This window comes from Galeopterus variegatus, unplaced genomic scaffold (genome assembly GCF_000696425.1).
Source record: "Galeopterus variegatus unplaced genomic scaffold, G_variegatus-3.0.2 Scaffold30, whole genome shotgun sequence".
Lineage (NCBI taxonomy): Eukaryota > Metazoa > Chordata > Mammalia > Dermoptera > Cynocephalidae > Galeopterus > Galeopterus variegatus.
Genome location: NW_007726141.1, coordinates 612,884 through 630,478, shown reverse-complemented (window position 1 = coordinate 630,478; position 17,595 = coordinate 612,884). Strand labels below are relative to the sequence as shown.

The 17,595-nt window shown below is 36.8% G+C and overlaps 1 protein-coding gene and 1 pseudogene across 1 annotated transcript in view; one reads left to right on the top strand and one right to left on the bottom strand.

The window, feature by feature from the left end:
* Window positions 1–942: 942 nt before the first annotated feature.
* Window positions 943–17,595, bottom strand: part of LOC103588349 — a 16,864-nt pseudogene continuing 211 nt past the window's right edge.
* Window positions 9,902–17,595, top strand: part of CD36 (CD36 molecule (thrombospondin receptor)) — a 76,263-nt gene continuing 68,569 nt past the window's right edge. Inside the window, exon 1 of the mRNA XM_008569986.1 lies at window positions 9,902–9,972. The gene's annotated coding sequence lies outside the window, so the exon portion shown is untranslated. The remainder of the gene's footprint in view (window positions 9,973–17,595) is intronic.

The following is a 17,595-nucleotide window of genomic DNA, read 5'->3' as shown; positions in this document are numbered from 1 at the left end:
TACAGATATATGAAGTAGTAAATAGGTATTTCTTTCAGCCACTAAATTTGTAGTAATTTGTTATGAAGCAACAGAAAATGAATACATTTGGAGTATTCTTCTTTTGTTATTAATTCCTATCACTTACTGTACCAAGATAAATATTCTGCAAGCTATTATTGGACTATGGATTTTTCATTCCCCACAGATATTCTTTCATGGAATTAAGATTCAACATTGGCTCCAAAACATTTTAGTTGTGAGTTAATGCAGTAAATAAACATATGAATAATAGTTTATTCAACTAGTCAACAAAATATTTCTGGTGTGCTTTCTATGTGCTGAGTATTCTAAGCAGTGTGGATATGACAGTAAACAAGATAGTGAAAATTCTCTGGCCTCAAGGAGCTTACATTTTTACATTGAAGATCAATATTAAAGATTTTAAAATTACCAGACAGTCTAACATGTGATAAAATCAGGGAAGCATAATAAATGTGATAAAGTGGGGGGTTAGATGGTAGAGTAAGGGCCGGCCTGTGGCTCACTCGGGAGAGTGTGGTGCTGATAACACCAAGGCCACGGGTTCGGATCCCATGTAGGGATGGCCGGTTCGCTCACTGGCTGAGCGTGGTGCTGACAACACCAAGTCAAGGGTTAAGATCCCCTTACCGGTCATCTTTTTTTTTAAAAAAAAAAAAAAGAAGGTAGAGTAAGAGGAGAAATTGTTATTTTATTTATTTTATTTTTTTAATTTTTTGCCATTTAGCTTTTATTTCATGATCATAAGCCTAACTCTGCAATCCAGCTAGGCTTGTAAGGGAATAAAGAAAATGTGGAACCCAACGAACTGCAGTGAGAGCACAAAGATTACAGGATATTGCAAGCAGATGGAATGGAGGGGCACTCTCCTGAGCTACAGAAGGAAGGGTCTGGTGGTTAAGATAAAACAAGCCAAATTTATTACTGTTGTCCACAGTTGGCAATGGTGATCTTCTTGCTGGTCTTGCCATTCTTGGACCCAAAGTGCTCCATGGCTTCTACGATATTCATGCTCTTTCTTCTTTCCAAAGACCATAAGCTTGCCATCCAGCCACTCAGTCTTGGCAGTGCAGATGAAAAACTGGGAACTGTTTGTGTTGGGTCCAGCATTTGCCATAGACTAGATGCCAGGACCTGTAGGCTTCAGGATGAAGTTCTCATCATCAAATTTCTCCCTGTAGATGGACTTGCCACCAGTGCCATTATGATGTGTGAAGTCACCACCCTGACATATAAACCCTGGAATATTTCTGTGAAAACAGGAACCCTTATTACCAAATCCTTTCTCTGCAGTGCTCAGAGTGTGAAAGTTGTCTGCTATCCTGGGAACTTTGTCTGCAAACAGCTTGAAGAAGAGGTGGCCCAAGGGCTCACCAACAAAGGCAATGACAAAGAATACAGTTGACCATGGCTGGCAATGAGAGACTTGGGGAGGTGTTGTCTACAAAGCAGAAAAATTATTATTTTAAATAGTGGCCCCTGGAGAGGTAACGTTTGGGCAGAGAACTGAATGAAGAGAGGGAGCAGAATCAGCACACAAATACCCGCAGGAAGAGAGCTCGAAGAGAGGGAGCAGCCAGTGAAAGGTCCAGAAGTGGGATGTAGTTTGGCATATTCCAGAAAGGCCATTGTAGTTTGGCAGAGTGTGTGAAGTAGAACATGGTAAGAGATAAGGATGGAGAAATAATCGAGGGCCAAATTCTGTGAGGTGGTATAGATTCTGACTCTTTGAAGATAATCTTTACTTCTGAACCTCTTATTGCAATGCTTTGAAGATACCAACCATTTTAATATTTATCTTTTATAAAGATCTGCTTAATCAAGTAATTGTAAAGTTTAGGACATGAAGAAATTTGATGTCTTCTGAAGGAATGCTAAGTTTTCTTTTATCTGGTGAGAGCTTTGAAATATTATGCAGTTTCCTGTGCTCCTGGCTGCCAGGAGACACTAAGCTTGAGCTCCAGTGAACTAACAGTCCTCAGCTAAGGTTCTGGGGTAAATCCATCTCTCCTCCTTCACAAGTATTTTCTTTGTTGTTTCATGTTTCCACTGATTCTATGTTGTTTACTGTTGTTTTAAATATCTTTTTGAAAAAGGTATAATAAAAAATAATAAAACCACATTTTCTCATCTGGAATGTCTTTTTCTGAAAATATGATTCATATGAAATCTAGCTATTAAATAATTGTTGAGTATTGTAGATTAAACTAAATTAATAAGCCATCAGTTGTGACGACGAGGTTAAATACATATGCTAAGTATGATAAAATAAGATGTAAATTGACATGTAAAATAATGTGTCATATGCAATACTATGGGAGGTCAGTACAGGAAGAGCTTCTGCTGGCTCAGGGGAATTGAAGAAGATATCACATAGGGGAAAAACTTTTATTGAATTTGAAGTGAGACTACTGTGTGCTGCTGAATGTGGTAATGCCTGCTGTACACTGCACAATACTAAAGGGTTCCATTCACATTGTATATGTGATAATAGAATATATATCATGTATTACACATGATATATATCTCATATATATATAATACATGTATATATATATTATGGTGATTTTCTTGCAGAGTACAGTATAGTGTCTTGAAGAAGTGGCTCCTTTCATTTGCACGAAGTTACCATATGAGCTAATTGTAGCAGTAACAATTTTTAAACATGGAAGTACCCATTAATTCAGGTTTAATTTGACTGGGATGGAGATTGAATATATATATATATATATTTTTTTTTTTACAAGCTTCAGTTGTACATACCTTGTTAAGAATATTGAACTTGGAGCATAACACTTAGGTAAAGAAATGAAAATTCTAGATAGAGGAAATATTTGCAGCAGTGAAAGATGCAAGGTGCGAATGCAGGGACTATTTTATTGAAGAACAGACTTGAACAGACTTGATGTAGGAATAGAAATGATAGTTGAGGGTCTTAAATGCTGGTCTAAGAAATTTAAAGTCTTTTATCTAGGCAATGAGGATTATTAATGTTTTATGTTAAATAATAAAATCTAATTTGTGTTTTAGGAAGATTAATCTGATAAATGAGAGGGGAATAAATCTGCATGCAGAAGATCAATCAGGAAGCCATGGCCATGGTTAAAATGGGTTGTGATTGACACCTGTGGGTAGAGGCAGTGAAAATGAAATGCAGGGCACAAATGGGAAATACACAGTAGAGTTAAAGTTTTTAGGAATTGGAAGCTGATTGTATATATGGGGGACAGTTTCAAGCTGGTAACAGGAAGTATAGAGATGTAATTTATAGGGACTGAGAACACAGCCTTAGAGATGGAGAAGGGGACACCTGTGTTTAAGGCACCTGGATATAGAAGCACACAGAAGGTTGACATGCAATTATCCCACAGTGAGTCAATCACACCAGAGTGTCTAAGAGCTGAAGTCCTGGACCTAGGGAGATCTGGGCCCAAGTCTGGCTATGTGGAACACTGTGATAGTGCAGTAGGTTACTTTTCTAAACCTCCATTTAAATTTGTAAAATGGCAAATATTGGTATTATCTCAAGAATTAAAAAAGTTAAATAGACACCGTACTAGTATATAGAAAATTCTCCAAAATTCTAATTTTATTCTTAGGATAGAATGTAGGGGTCAAAAATAGATTTTGAAATTAACTGTGCAGAGGTGCTAAATTAATTCCACAGAGAGGAAGTATCACCAGGGAAGAGAAGATGTAGGAAGAAAGAGAAAATATAGTCCTAGACCTTGATTGATACCAACACTTAGAATGCATGTAGAGCAAAGGGGTACCAAAAAGTGGACAGGGGAAGGACAGTCAAGAAGGGAGATATCGGGCCGGCCCGGTGGCGCACTCGGTAAAGTGCGGTGCTTGGGAGTGAGGCGGCGCTCCCGCCGAGGGTTCGGATCCCATATAGAGACCGGTCTGCTCACTGGTTGAGCGCGGTGCGGGCGTGACACTGAGGGTTGCGATCCTGTTGCCGGTCATGGTACGGGCGCGACACCAAGGGTTGCGATCCCGTTACCGGTCATGAAAAAAAAAAAAAAAAAAAAAAAAAGGAAGAAGGGAGATATCTATCTGATCTTTACATGAAAAAGATATGCAAAAATGAAGGAATCCTGTGAAATGTGACAGAAGGGCTGGAGGACTCAATTCTAGAACTTTGTTAGAATGTTTCGATCAATCTCAGGATTGTCCTACTTAATATTCCTGTGTCTCCCTTAAAGAAAAGAGGATGACTTACAGTTCACTAGATACTGCTTTCTACAATTGCTCAGCAAGGAAGTACATATGAATCATTTGATTATTGCTGATTATTACCTGATAACATCAAAACAAAGTTTTATAAACATAAAGTGCTACAGCATTAAAGTAATAATTATAACCAACCAAGGCTCTGTGTCTGATTTAAAAACCAGTGGAACATCTGCTTGGCTTCTACCCTAATTGGCTACTGGCCTGTTGTTTTGTTGTGCTGGAAGAGGGACTTTATGTCCTGTGGATATTATTTGCTCTTGGTCCAGGGGGACCCAAGTTTCCATTAGATTACAAGCTCTATACACATAGCCAAATGTGTTTAAGACTCTTGCACAGTTTCTGTAAATCATGCTTAACATTTTTACTTTTAGTATTAGATTTCTTTTCATTTTCTTTTGTCCTCCTTCTGCGAGAATTAAGTGTCTCCCTGGACTCACATTCTCTAAGGTGTCACTTGGTGTTTAGTGATTCTCCCTGTGATTACCTTGTGAAAATTTCCTATGATGACCAAACTAAACAGATAAATTGATGTTGCAATATCACCGTTCACTAGTGTTCACATTAGATTCAGTTCCATTCACTCACTCATTCATTTGCTCATTCTTTCATTCAGGAAATACTTTTTTAGCACCTGCTGTGTGCCAATCATTTAGCTAGATGTGTTCTCATATGTAATCTGAACAATGAGTGTTTATGTTAGGGTATAGAATGATTTATAAAATTGCTTCAATTTAAAGAATTCCTCACCATAACCTGTTTATTTTACCTTCTAAATATTTCTTAAATCCACGTCATTTTTCCCCATTTTTCCTGCATCCTCTTTAGGCCAAGTTACCATTACGGTCAGCAAGAGTTGCCTTACTGGTTTCTCCACATCCATTCTTAACCTCTCTTCAGTCCATTAACCATACTACTGCCAGAGGCTTCTAGTTGTTCCTAGGATAAATCCCTACAAATCCCTATGATATCTGACCCATCCCTAACCCTCCTGCGTCATCTCTCATTACTCTTCCCTTTACTCTGTCATCTAGCCACACTGGCTTTCTGCTTTCAGTTACTTAAATTGACCATACTCCTTTCTCTCCGTGGTAGGCTTATTGCATTGCTGGTTTCTTAACTTTTTAAATGCTTTTCTACTTCTTTGCCAATTGAAACCTATTCATTTTTAGACATTGGCTCATTTAACTAAAATATGTATGTGTATGTATACACACGCACACACACAGAGCCATATACACATACACATACAATATCCATATATGTCCACATATATACAATATGTGTCCATATCCATTTACACGTATATACACACAACGTTCATACATGTATATATGTATGTGTATGTATGTGTCTATGTACATGTACATGTAATGTATACGTATATACGTATGTATATTATGTAAACCTCTGATCCCTCAGTTTAGTTTATCACATTGCAACTTTGCTTGCCTCCCTTCACTGAACAATGATATATACTTGAGAACACAAACTTGAGAACACAAATTTTTTCCCAAAGTAGTAACATAAGACATATGCATAAATAGAATCTCAATATATCTTACTATTGAATGAATAAATAATTAAATGACAACCTATCCCATCTTAAAAGGAAGGAATGCTGCTTTGAGGCTATACCATTTCATGCAAATTGTTGATAAGACTTTTGCAATTAAACAAGATGACATCGAAAGGGAGGAAAAAAAAGTTTAGCAATAATTTTAAGCTTCAGACTTAAGAGCACTACTCCATTAAATTATTTTTGATAGTATAGATTATTTTCATCAATCCTTATTATTTTAGAATCGCAAACATAAAGTAAGCATTCTCTCCTAAAGTCAGTGTTTTTTCAAATATATAAAATGTTATTTTATTTTATTTCTTAATTTGACAGATAAAATTGTATGTATTTATCAGGTATAAAATGATGTTTCAAAGTATATATACATTGTGGAATGAGTAAATCTAGTTAATTAACATGCATTTTACCTCACATAGTTATCATTTGTGTGATGAGAACACTTAACATCCACTCTCCCAGCATTTTGCAAGAAAACAATATGCAGAAGTCAGTTTTGAGATGCGACGACAATAAAAGCTCCACCATAAGCTACTGTTTAGAATAAGGACATTTCACACATGGTAGATCTGAGGAGAGCGAGTTAAGCAGAGACTAATATTAAACCTTTGTCATGGCTCTCCTGTAGAAGAATGTTTCTTACGAAGGATGTATTTGGGTGATATTATTTATTTTCTGATAACATGGAAAACAAAGAAATAAACGGGAAACCCAAAGAGAGTTCTAATAGAATCAGTTACAAATTAGCCCCCAAATGTCTTTCAGATCCTGAAAACACACTTTAAGCAAGCCGATAATTATATAGAAGTGTTTTGCCAATGTGCTTTTTCTAAACACAAGTTAGCAAGGCCTGGGTCAATATCACTCATTGTTTTCAAATGGCTAGAGAGGTTTATGCCAAATGTTCCTTAGAAGGCCACAGACTGTTCCTTCCCTGTTATGTTATGCAGCCAGGGGTTCAAGAATAGTTCACTGTTAACTCTGACACAGTGGACAGGAATATACAAACAAGGGGCAAAACTTTGATTTAAAATTTTGATTTCTCTGAAAGGACTTTTTTTTTAAAGCATCGCATAATAAAAGTTCTAAACACATTCAGCATGACGTACTTAAAGATGAAGTAAATGTCATTAATAACCCTTAATGAGGCACACTAGATGATGCTGGTTGAGTGGAGAGGAAAGATATCTGAAAGAGGGACAGCATCAAAGAAACGGGATGTGGACGGTGTTGGGTAGGAGAGAAAACTGTATCGATGATGCTATGCATACACACAGATGAATTTGTTTGTTCTGAAAAAAGGTTTTCACACAGAAATGAGAAATTCTATGGTAATGTCCTATGAGGACCATTCTGTCAACAGCTGGCAACACTTGCTATTAGCAGCAGGATTGTTAGTTCGATTTTAATGGCTTAATGTTAGACCACTCATTGAAAAGCAAGGACCAGGCAAGATTCTGGTTTTACTTAGTTCAAAATTTTAGTTTCGTAAACACTTGAAAGACAACCTACTGGAAAAAGAAAGTCCTGGGTCTAATTGACATTCTGTGATGAAATGTTCAGTTTCGAAAAAGTTGGTGAAGAAGATTTCAGATGATTCCCTGGATGGAGGGGTCAGTTGTCTGGTCCTGGTTAGTTACCACAGAGAGTCCTTCTAAACTCAATAATCCATCGCTACTCTTCCCTCTCCTTCCGCCCACCAACCCCTAAAGCTGGTACCCAGCAGGGAGTGAACAATTTAATGATAATTCATGAAAAGGAAATTTAGGCCTTCCTATTCTTCCCTATAGGACATAATTCATATTAGAAGATGATAGCGCTTAGAATGTCAGAGGCATTCCGTGATATTTACTATGTGAAAACATGCGTTGTTGCATTCACTGGATTTTTAGCATGTCTTTTTCTCACTTCCTTGATACCATCATTTGTCTAACAAGTTCCTAGTTCAAGTAACACAAAACTCTTTAAAACACATGGAATACATTTCTTTTTCCATAATGAAAAGGTCACATTCTATGGTATTCTATGATATTTGGGAATACGTGGTTCTCCATTTTATGCAAAGATCTCCCTGGTATTGACCCCCTGACATGACTGACTGATTCCTGGTGACTTGGTTATCCCTGTTCTATGTCACATACCAGATCTCTGACTAGCTGACAGGTGGACATCAGGACTGGCCCTCCAGGCTCTGGTAGGTCAAAGTCTGTTTAAACTTAATGTAAGAGAAACTTAAATGTAAGAGATAAGTAATATTCCTGGCCAGGGTTGTGACTTACAGATTTTCTATCGTTTCCTTGTGTTAGGGACATAATGCTCCTGGGGATTTCCTGGTGTCATAGCAATACTCTATAGGGACCATTCTATGCTTTCCCTAACTTTGTTTAAACAACAACAACAAAAAACAACAACAAAAGCAGCCTTGGGATTGTTCGTAGGATTGCTCATCTGACATAGATAAAGGGCAGATGAAACACATTCTTAACCTGTAACTGTATTGTAAGATGGAAAAGAAAATTTGCTTTCAAGTCAAAATTGTGTGGGATAGACTCTCAAACAAACCACTTAATAGCCTTGTGTTCATTGTCAAAACTTACCCTTCAAGTTTCAGTTTTCTTTTCCAGAGAATGGGCCTAAGGATATTAACTTGATTTGCAAAGCTACTTTGGGATTAGGAAAAGAGTGAAATTATATATCTGCCTAGAAAAATGCCAGTTCCATGAACAGTGCTCAATACATGGGATCTATAATTAAAATATTATGAAAATACTGCTTTTTGTAATTTTTTTTTTTCTGGGATGGTGGATACTACTAGTTACAGAACAGTTTTATTTAAAAAGTGGTAACTCTAAAGTCCATCCTTTTCCTTTAATGCTATTCTGTGAAAGAAATATTAATTGCAAATTTTTAACACCTCAAAATATCCAGAGAGCAGTATAACTCCTTTCTGGTTTCTCTGTTAATTTTAATATAGAATTAGAGATTCTTAATATATAAATCACAGGAAGGGATTTATCATTAAAAATCTTGTGATTATATCTTCAGAGTTACAACTTTAATCACAGGGTCTTTTCAGGCTGAATGGAGAGCCCTATTCATATGTGTACCTGCAGTACTAAGCAAAATTCATTCTAAATCAACTACATTATAAAACTATTCCAGGGCTGGCCCAGTGGCGCACTGCTACAGTGCGCCGCTTGGGGGTGCGGCGGCGCTCCCGCCAAGGGTTCAGATCCCACATACAGACTGGTTCCCGCTCACTGGCTGAGCGAGGTGCGGGCGCAACGCCGAGGGTTGCGATCCCATTGCCGGTCCCGGTCCGGTACGGGCGCGACACTGAGGGTTGCGATCCGTTGCCGGACACGAAAAAAGACAAAAAGGAAAAAAAAAAAAAAAAAAACTATTCCAAAAAAAATTTTAAACCATTAATTTAAACCAAAGCACCCTGGCAATGCGTGGCGCTTCTGCCTCAATAATTGAGGAAAACAAAAAGATGATCAAATTACTACTGAAAACATATAGAAGAAAAAAATACTAAGAAAGTTTTACCAAATAGATATTCACCTTTCAGGGACTCACCTGCAAAAAGTACTGACTCAATAACCTATTTGTTTAATAATTGTCTATTATGTTGCTTTTTTACTTAAGAAAGAAAAACCTGAGCCTCTCTCTATACTATCAGAACAAATGGTAATCAAAAAGAGATATAAATTGATTATTAATGATTGATTATTTGAATTTCCATGTTTCCTATGTACAACAACTACTGTTAAGGGGCATAACAGGTTTTAACAGGAAAAGGATTAAGGGTTTTATTTTCCTCAACTGAGACACAAAATGAGTGAGATTTCTCAAGTTAACTTTCATTTCACTTGGCTCAGGTGTCAGGGATCTATATTTATCTCGTGTTAGGCATGTGTCCGAAGTGCTGGAAGCCTCGGGATGTCAATGGCTTTCAGATGTCAGGATAACCTTGAGGATAGATGAATGGTTGAGACCCTGTGCCTCTTTTCTGAGATCTCAGCTGCTATACTGTGAAAATCATGTGTTTACTTTCTGTGTCTCCTCCCACAACAGTCTCTCTGAAGCCAGTCTTGAGATCCTACATCCGGGCAAGCAAGCTGTTCTAGAAGTTGGTGAGCAGAATTCTTTTTGTATAAGAGTAGTGGCTATAAATGTCTTTGTAGTCGATGCGCTAGCATTTAGTAAATAACAATTATTATTTTTGAACTCTCTAAGAAGATAAATTCTACCTGGTGTAATAATTTAGTTTATAATGCTTTTGAAAAACATGTTTATAAGCTTTCAAGTAGATGGATGAAGAAATTTGACTTTTAACCTTTAAATTTTCATTTTCGCAAGTCTCTAAATTCATCCTATGAAACTTCTATTTTCATGCCTTTTATTTAGAAAGTTATCAGAGAACTTTACTCATGATTTCGAAAATATAATTTTAGTGTACATTTTTATGCCTCCAGATTCTCTAAATTGATCTGGCATGTCCTAATCTAGATATATTTCTTATTTATATTTGTTTACCTTCTTATAGGCTTTTTGGAATATTAATCTTTTGAAAAAGATATTCTAAAAATCTGACCAATTAGATTTTTTTCTTCCAAATTCGAAAGACACTTCTTAATAATGAGACTAAAATTGGAATGACCTTTATTCATGGGACTCTGAACTGTTTTTTGGCTCCTTATCAAGCCTGACAAATATTTAAGAATTAGTCTAAAAGACCAAGTATTAACAATTTAACTCCTAGAAAGAAAACAAAAGATTTTCCACACATAAAACTTATTGATCATTAGTGACCATAGAAATTTTATTGACTATGGGTGACAGATATCTTATTTGTGGAGTGGGGAGAGATTTTGTTACATAGCAGAATTTTTGTTATGGTGTGTTTCAAAATATGTCTATATAAGACTAGGAAACACTGCAAAGAATGAACGAGTAGTGACTTATACAGAAAGTAAACTTTATTTAGAGACAAAATTAAATGCTGATAGAAAATAAACAAATTTCTCTGTCTCTCTGTGCTATTCTGCAAAGCCTGGGAATGAATTAGACAGGCTTATTTACCTTTAAAGGAAGGTCACTTTCTTTTATTCTATGGAGAATGGTTGCTTGGTGCTATGCTGAATTCTGGGGAAAACATTCTGAACTGATACTTATAAAAGTGTAAACTTCTTACTCATTTTCTGTGAGAGATCTCAGAACTGGATCTGAAATGGGCAACCTGTCTTGTTCTCAGGTATACCCAACTAAATAATAAAAGTGGATTTGTGGGGCAATATATAAGACTCCTGTAATCCTGGCAAGAGGAAAGAAGAAATATTTTCAAATGATGTACTACACAAACACTAATTATTTGGAACCAGATACTTTTGTAAAGGACATTGACAACTTTGTAATGAACTGTTCTGAGAATTTAAGAAAGAAAGCAAACACCTGAGAAGTATAAACAATTTTCACCTGGGCGGGGGGAACCCTCCTGAACTCAGAAGAATCATCAGGCAAAAAATAAAAAAGCAAAAGAAAAGGCTTTAAAGTGCTGATAAATTAGTAGTAAAGACTGTTTAAGACTGCTACAACTAAATGTAAGAAAATGTTTGTCTTAGAGAAGAAATCCATACTAATATAATGCCGTTGATGTGATTATGGCTCACGTTGGTTTGGGCACAAATTGCTGATTAAGACTGTTACTGGGCCGGCCCGTGGCTCACTCGGGAGAGTGCGGTGAGGACACCAAGGCCACGGGTTCGGATCCCATATAGGGATGGCCGGTTTGCTCACTGGCTGAGCGTGGTGCTGACAACACCAAGTCAAGGGTTGAGATCCCCTTACCGGTCATCTTTAAAAAAAAAAAAAAAAAGACTGTTACTTAAAGAATTTAATCTCATATTCTTAATATTTATAAGCTAACCTTCACAGTGAAATTCTTTGAAAAAATTCACAAAACATTGAAATTAAGAACAAATGCTGTAAAATGAATGAAAAGGGAAAATGTATCAATCCGTTGTTTAAGTGTTTTTCTTAAAGATTGCTCTTTGGATGGATAAAAATTGTAAACTGTGTCATCCCTTTCTTGCAGCCTAAAAGGAGGGGTCGGAATGCGGAGCAGGGAGGTGGTAGAAGGGGAGGAATGATGCTGGGTTTCCGTATGGGATGACCGGAATCCTAAATAACGTGAAATCCAAAGTGATTCTCTCAGTCACAAACAATGATCTGTTTATCAGAAAAAGGAAATAGTCTAAAACTAGTATAAATGTACGGGGAATATAAAAAGAATATAGTTTAGTAAATAATTGGTTTTACTGTTTTGTTTGTTATATGTAGAAATACAGAAACTGCTTAAGCCACAGGAAACTTTTCTTCTTTTACAAAAGGCAATTAGTATGCCATTGCTTTCACAATAAGCTTTCTAGACATTTCTTTATGGAGAAGGATAAGAGGAATTCTGTTTTGTGTCTTCTGACAAATTAAGCCATGTGGAGAATAAGTAACACTTTTAGATGGGTGCTTAGGGGTAACCTGCTGAATAGTTAAAGATGTTTTGAAATATACCTAGAGACCTTTGTCACACAAACACTATCATATGAAGGAGGAAATGACAGAAAATTGGCAGGCATTATGGAGGGGACACAGGAGACAGCTTGGCGGCATTTGCCAAGGACTCCAGAGTGTGCTCAGCTGGAAAAGAATTGTTTGCCCTTCAGTGCCTGTGATGTTTAAAAATGGAATAAGTGCAGTTTAAAAAAAAAATATTATTAGCTTTATCTCTTAATGTTATTTCTTCTCATTAATTCTTATACTCCTCCAATTTTAACTTTTAGGAAATCAAAAACAATATTAGTAAGTCATACCCTGTTTTAAGACACAACTTAAGAACAACTCATTCTAATTGAAATTCATCTGGAGGCTCACTTTGTTCTAGTCTGGAACTTTGTTTTTACCCTATTTGAAATGTAGCAGATGCCTTTATAAGGTGTACTTCTTGTATTTCTTTCTGGGAAGTTTTATAAATGAAGTAATAAAAATTAGTTTATTCAGCACAGTGGTCCCATAGCATAGAATCTTGAGCATAGTACCTTTTTAGAGCAGACATGCATTTTTAATAAGTAAGTTGGATCTTTTCAATACGTATTATTGCTTTAAAATTGAAAACCCTAAAACACCAAAAACTATTTTGTTTGTATACATGATGGAGTTGCTATCTTCCAGATTCACTGATTCATTGGCACAGTTCAGACATACTTAGGGAGCACCCACTGTGTGTCAGACATTGCTGCAGGCTCTAGGAAACACTATTAGAAACAATGTTGTACTGACCATTTATGAAGATCCAGGATCTTTTTACAGATGGTTGTTCTAAATTTTGTTCATATGGAATAAAACCTTTTGATGAAAGTTCAACAACAACAGCAACAAAAGTTTACTTAGTAAATGATGAAAACATATGTTGAATTTTGTGGACACTTTCCCCATGCCCCCACACAAACAGACCCCTTAATGAGCCATCAAGCTTCTGAAGAAAAAATAAAATGGGCCAAACAGGTGACAGTTATATTTACAGAAGGAGTAGAAGGAAGATAATGGGCAGAGTTGTTTCTCTTGCCTGCTCTTGTAATTGCCTTTTCAAATGCATGATTCACTCTCAAGATGCTAAGTAACTTCACACAGCACATGGAAACCCTTTCAGAGCAAAATAACTGCGGTATGAACTCTCATTTTCTTCTTGTTGAACTGTTTTGTCTGAAATGGGGAACAAACACTAACCTAAATTTTAGCGTGGTCTCTTGGAGAGACCTCTAGTTTCTCTGAGCCTATCCTTTTAAAACCTGCTTGGGCAACAGTTCCATGTAAGTAGACATGCAGATGGCCAATTACAGTGGAATAAGGTATGAGCTATGGTAAGAGTAATACACAGTGACAAGGGCACTGCTTATAGACCTTTGCTATTGTATAAAGTTAGAGCATCTCTCTGGGATATAAACTCCATGAAGGCGGGAATCATTTGTAACTTCTCAGGTTTCAATACCTAACATATAGTATGCACTCAATAGATAGATTTTATTCATTTATTTCTCTTAAAATTATTTCTAAATCTTTTCTAACCCCAAATGTCCACCTTCTACTAAGGACTATAACTAAAATTTTAGGAAGGTTTACTCATTTAAACAATTGAAAAATATATTTCTTCCATTTTTTATGCTTAGCACTCTTTTTAAAAATATCAACATTGACATAGATCTCCACCAGAAAATAATACGTAGATCTGTACAGTGTTTTGTATGTGAAATCATCAGGTAGTTTTATGGAATGTTACCACCCCTGACTTCCCATCATATTTGGCTGGGGTCTTTTTTGGTTTGTTTGTTTGTGATATAGGACAGAACCTCTACCCATAAAACTAATTATGAAATTTAATAGCAAAATACTCTATAAATTACACTAAGTATGTAGACTCACAGACAGTGAGAATTTCTCAGTGAATCAGTCCATAAAACTAATTTATTTCACCTAATACCACTCACTGATGTTTTAGTTCTTTTCCCCAATCTGCATGCAAAACTTAGATGTGTTTGCTTCTGTGTTCAGTCTCTTAGAGGTCTTCACTGAATGTGTCAAATTTTGGATGAAACCAGAAAGAAACATTCAGCTCAGTCAGTTCCACTCTGGGTCCAATAGTCATTTTGGAGATTTGCTGACTTTGCTTCCAAGTATGGGTTGTGATTCGTCCACGTTTCATTTTATGACAAACCACAGCATGTGTAGTTGCTGTTCTTGGCTAGCCTAGAAATGCATTCCCCCAAAACCTCCTTTGGGGGTTGGAGGTGGCCAGCTGGTGGTAGAGGTCCAGTAATCACTCATTTTCTTTCTCCATCTATTGGTTCCTTTGTGACCTCATCAAGAGGCTCTTGAAATTTTCTTCCCTTTCAGTCTTCCAAACTTCCATATATTGCATTCTTGTACTACACTCATATTACAATAGTTCAAAAAAATTCTATATTTTATCAGATAAAGTCAGGAAATACAAGATTAAGCAAGGGAAAAAGCAAATCCTAGTATTAAGAGGCAAACAGAATTATAGTTTTTCCCATTATCTTCTCTACCCCATTAATATTCCTCTTGAGTACTGAAGGTGCCATTTTGTTCTCTCAAATCTCCCATGCAGAACTTCTGTACATAGTAACAGTGAGAGCATTTCTGAAGTTGAAATCCTGTAGAATAAATAAGAGCAGTTGAAGCAATCTGAATGGTCTTTTGTGAAAAAAGAAAAGTACTTATTAATTATTTACCATGGCAAAGCAACAGCTATGAACAGCTATGAAGCTTGCCTTTTTCCTGAGGCTTAGGGATAGAAATCTACTTTTGGCTGCTCTCCCAATGTTCACATTTTTTTCACAGTAAAAGCTGCAGACATTAGAAGTGGGGATAGTTCTTAGCACAGCTTAAACTAATATCTACTGATTTTTACCAAGAAGGACTCTGAGGCTCATAGAAGTTAAGTGAGGTTTTATACTCTTGCCTGGCTGTTACATTACCATTCCCTGGTTTCCATTTTTGCAGATATTCTGGGTTCTCCCTCCTCTCCTCAACCCCCATCTCCTAAGTGATCTTAATCCATTTTCAAGGCTTCAGGTATAATCTATATGTTGAAGAGGCCCAAATGTACATCTCATGGCCCCAAACACTCTCTGAGCTTCATACTAATGGCCAAGTTCTAGATGTGGATGCTCTACATCTTAAGTTGACAGTATCTAAACTTTCAGCACATAATTTTGTTATTGTGTATATGAAGTACATTTTTCATGTTCAAAATTAAATTATAAATAACTCCGAAGAAGGGTGTGTCTTTTACTACACTTGAATCTATCCTAGTATTCAATAAAATGTGTGCATACAACATGTACTCTGCAAATTCTTTTTAAATAAATGAATGGGTGAAATTATAATAGCTATTTATTACCTATCGGATACATGCAAAAGCACTCTGATAATCATTATGCAAAGTGCCTTTAATAATAGTATTTAATGAGAAGCATTGTAAATTATTGGTTAAAGCACACTCTCTATTTCCAGACTGCATAGGTTTGAAACAGATCTGTCACTCCCCAAGTCTGTGATGCTGGGCAAGTTAGTAAATCTCTCTGTGTCTCTGCTTTTCTGTCTGTAAAAGAGAGAAAACAAAATTACCTAACTCACAGGGAAACTGTTTAAAATAAGGAAGTTAATATATGTAAAATACTTACTCAAGTGCCTTGCATGTGGTAAATGCTATAGAAGCATTAACTGTTATTATTTAATTTTTACAACTTTAAAGTTGGTTATGTTATCCCCATTTTACAAATGAGTAAACAGACTCCGTGATATTAGGATACTGGCTCAGGATCTTGCAGCTAGTTAGTGAAAATGCCAGTATTAAATCCAGATAGGACTAACCTCACTCCACCCCCAAATCTGGTCACATTTTTCCCTTCCCCTACTAGGTTAATAGTACCTCCTTTTATCTTGTCATTCAATCCTGAAACCTGGGACTCATTCTTGATTCCCCCCTCCCCCAGCTAATTACTCACCAAGGCTTACCTCTTCAGGCTACCTTCCAAATATTTCCCCATCTCTACTCAGATTTTCTGAAATAGTTCTCAACTTTACCCTCACCATAGCCACTTCTTATTCCAAACCATATAATTTTCTGCATAGATTATTTCAATAGGCTTCCATCTATTTTCCATACCAATGCCCGTGTGACCTCCTCAACACAAATTTTATCATGTGCTCTCTTCCTAAAATCCTTGAGTACTCCTATATTGCTTTCAAGATAAATTCTTGAGAGAATGAAGTCCATGGTGTTCAAGGCACACACTTTAGTTTGGTATATTATGTGTTATATTAGGGTTTCATGATGTCATTTCCAGTGTTTTGTGTTGTTCTTCCAAAACTGTACCACAGCCTTACTAAACTATCTGTTTCCCCAGTTGTGTATTCCCTCTGGTATATGTTTTCTTATGAATTTCTATTTGGGAAAATGCCTTTGGTCCCCTATAACTTCTCTTACCCTCTTGACCTGGACCTGTATTCTATAGTCCTCAAATATTCTACTATCCTTGGGCCGGCCCGGTGGCGCACTGGATGGTGCGCCGCTTGGGAAGCGCGGCGGCGCTCCCGTCCGAGGGTTCGGATCCCACGTATAGACCGGTTCCCGCTCACTGGCTGAGCGAGGCGCGGGAGCAACACCGAGGCTTGCGATCCCGTTGCCGGTCCCCGGTCCGGTACGGGGGCAACACTGAGGGTTGCGATCCGTTGCCAGACACGGAAAAAAGACAAAAAAAAAAAAGAAAATGAGGCAAAAGGTACTTATTTCTTTGAAAGCATCAATGTAGGTACTACTTGATATGACTAAAATGTGTGAGTCAGTACATATACATTCTCCCCAAAAGTAAAGGACAATGAGGTTTTTGTTTTAAATTTTCGAACCGGGTAATTAATGGAATGGATGACAGCAGTACGAAGAATACTCACACCAAGTTTACCAAGACGGATACCCCACTGGGCATCAGTACTTAGTTCACGGAACTTAAGTCCCATTTCGATTTCCTGATGGAGACTGGCCAGCTGAGAACCCACCAGAGATATTGCCTAAAAAATTAAAAACAGAATTAAAATTCAATCACAAATAGAATAAGTTTTTTTAATGCTGTTTAGATGAAACCCAACAGTAAGTCATAATCTTTTTCTGTGATAATAGTGTA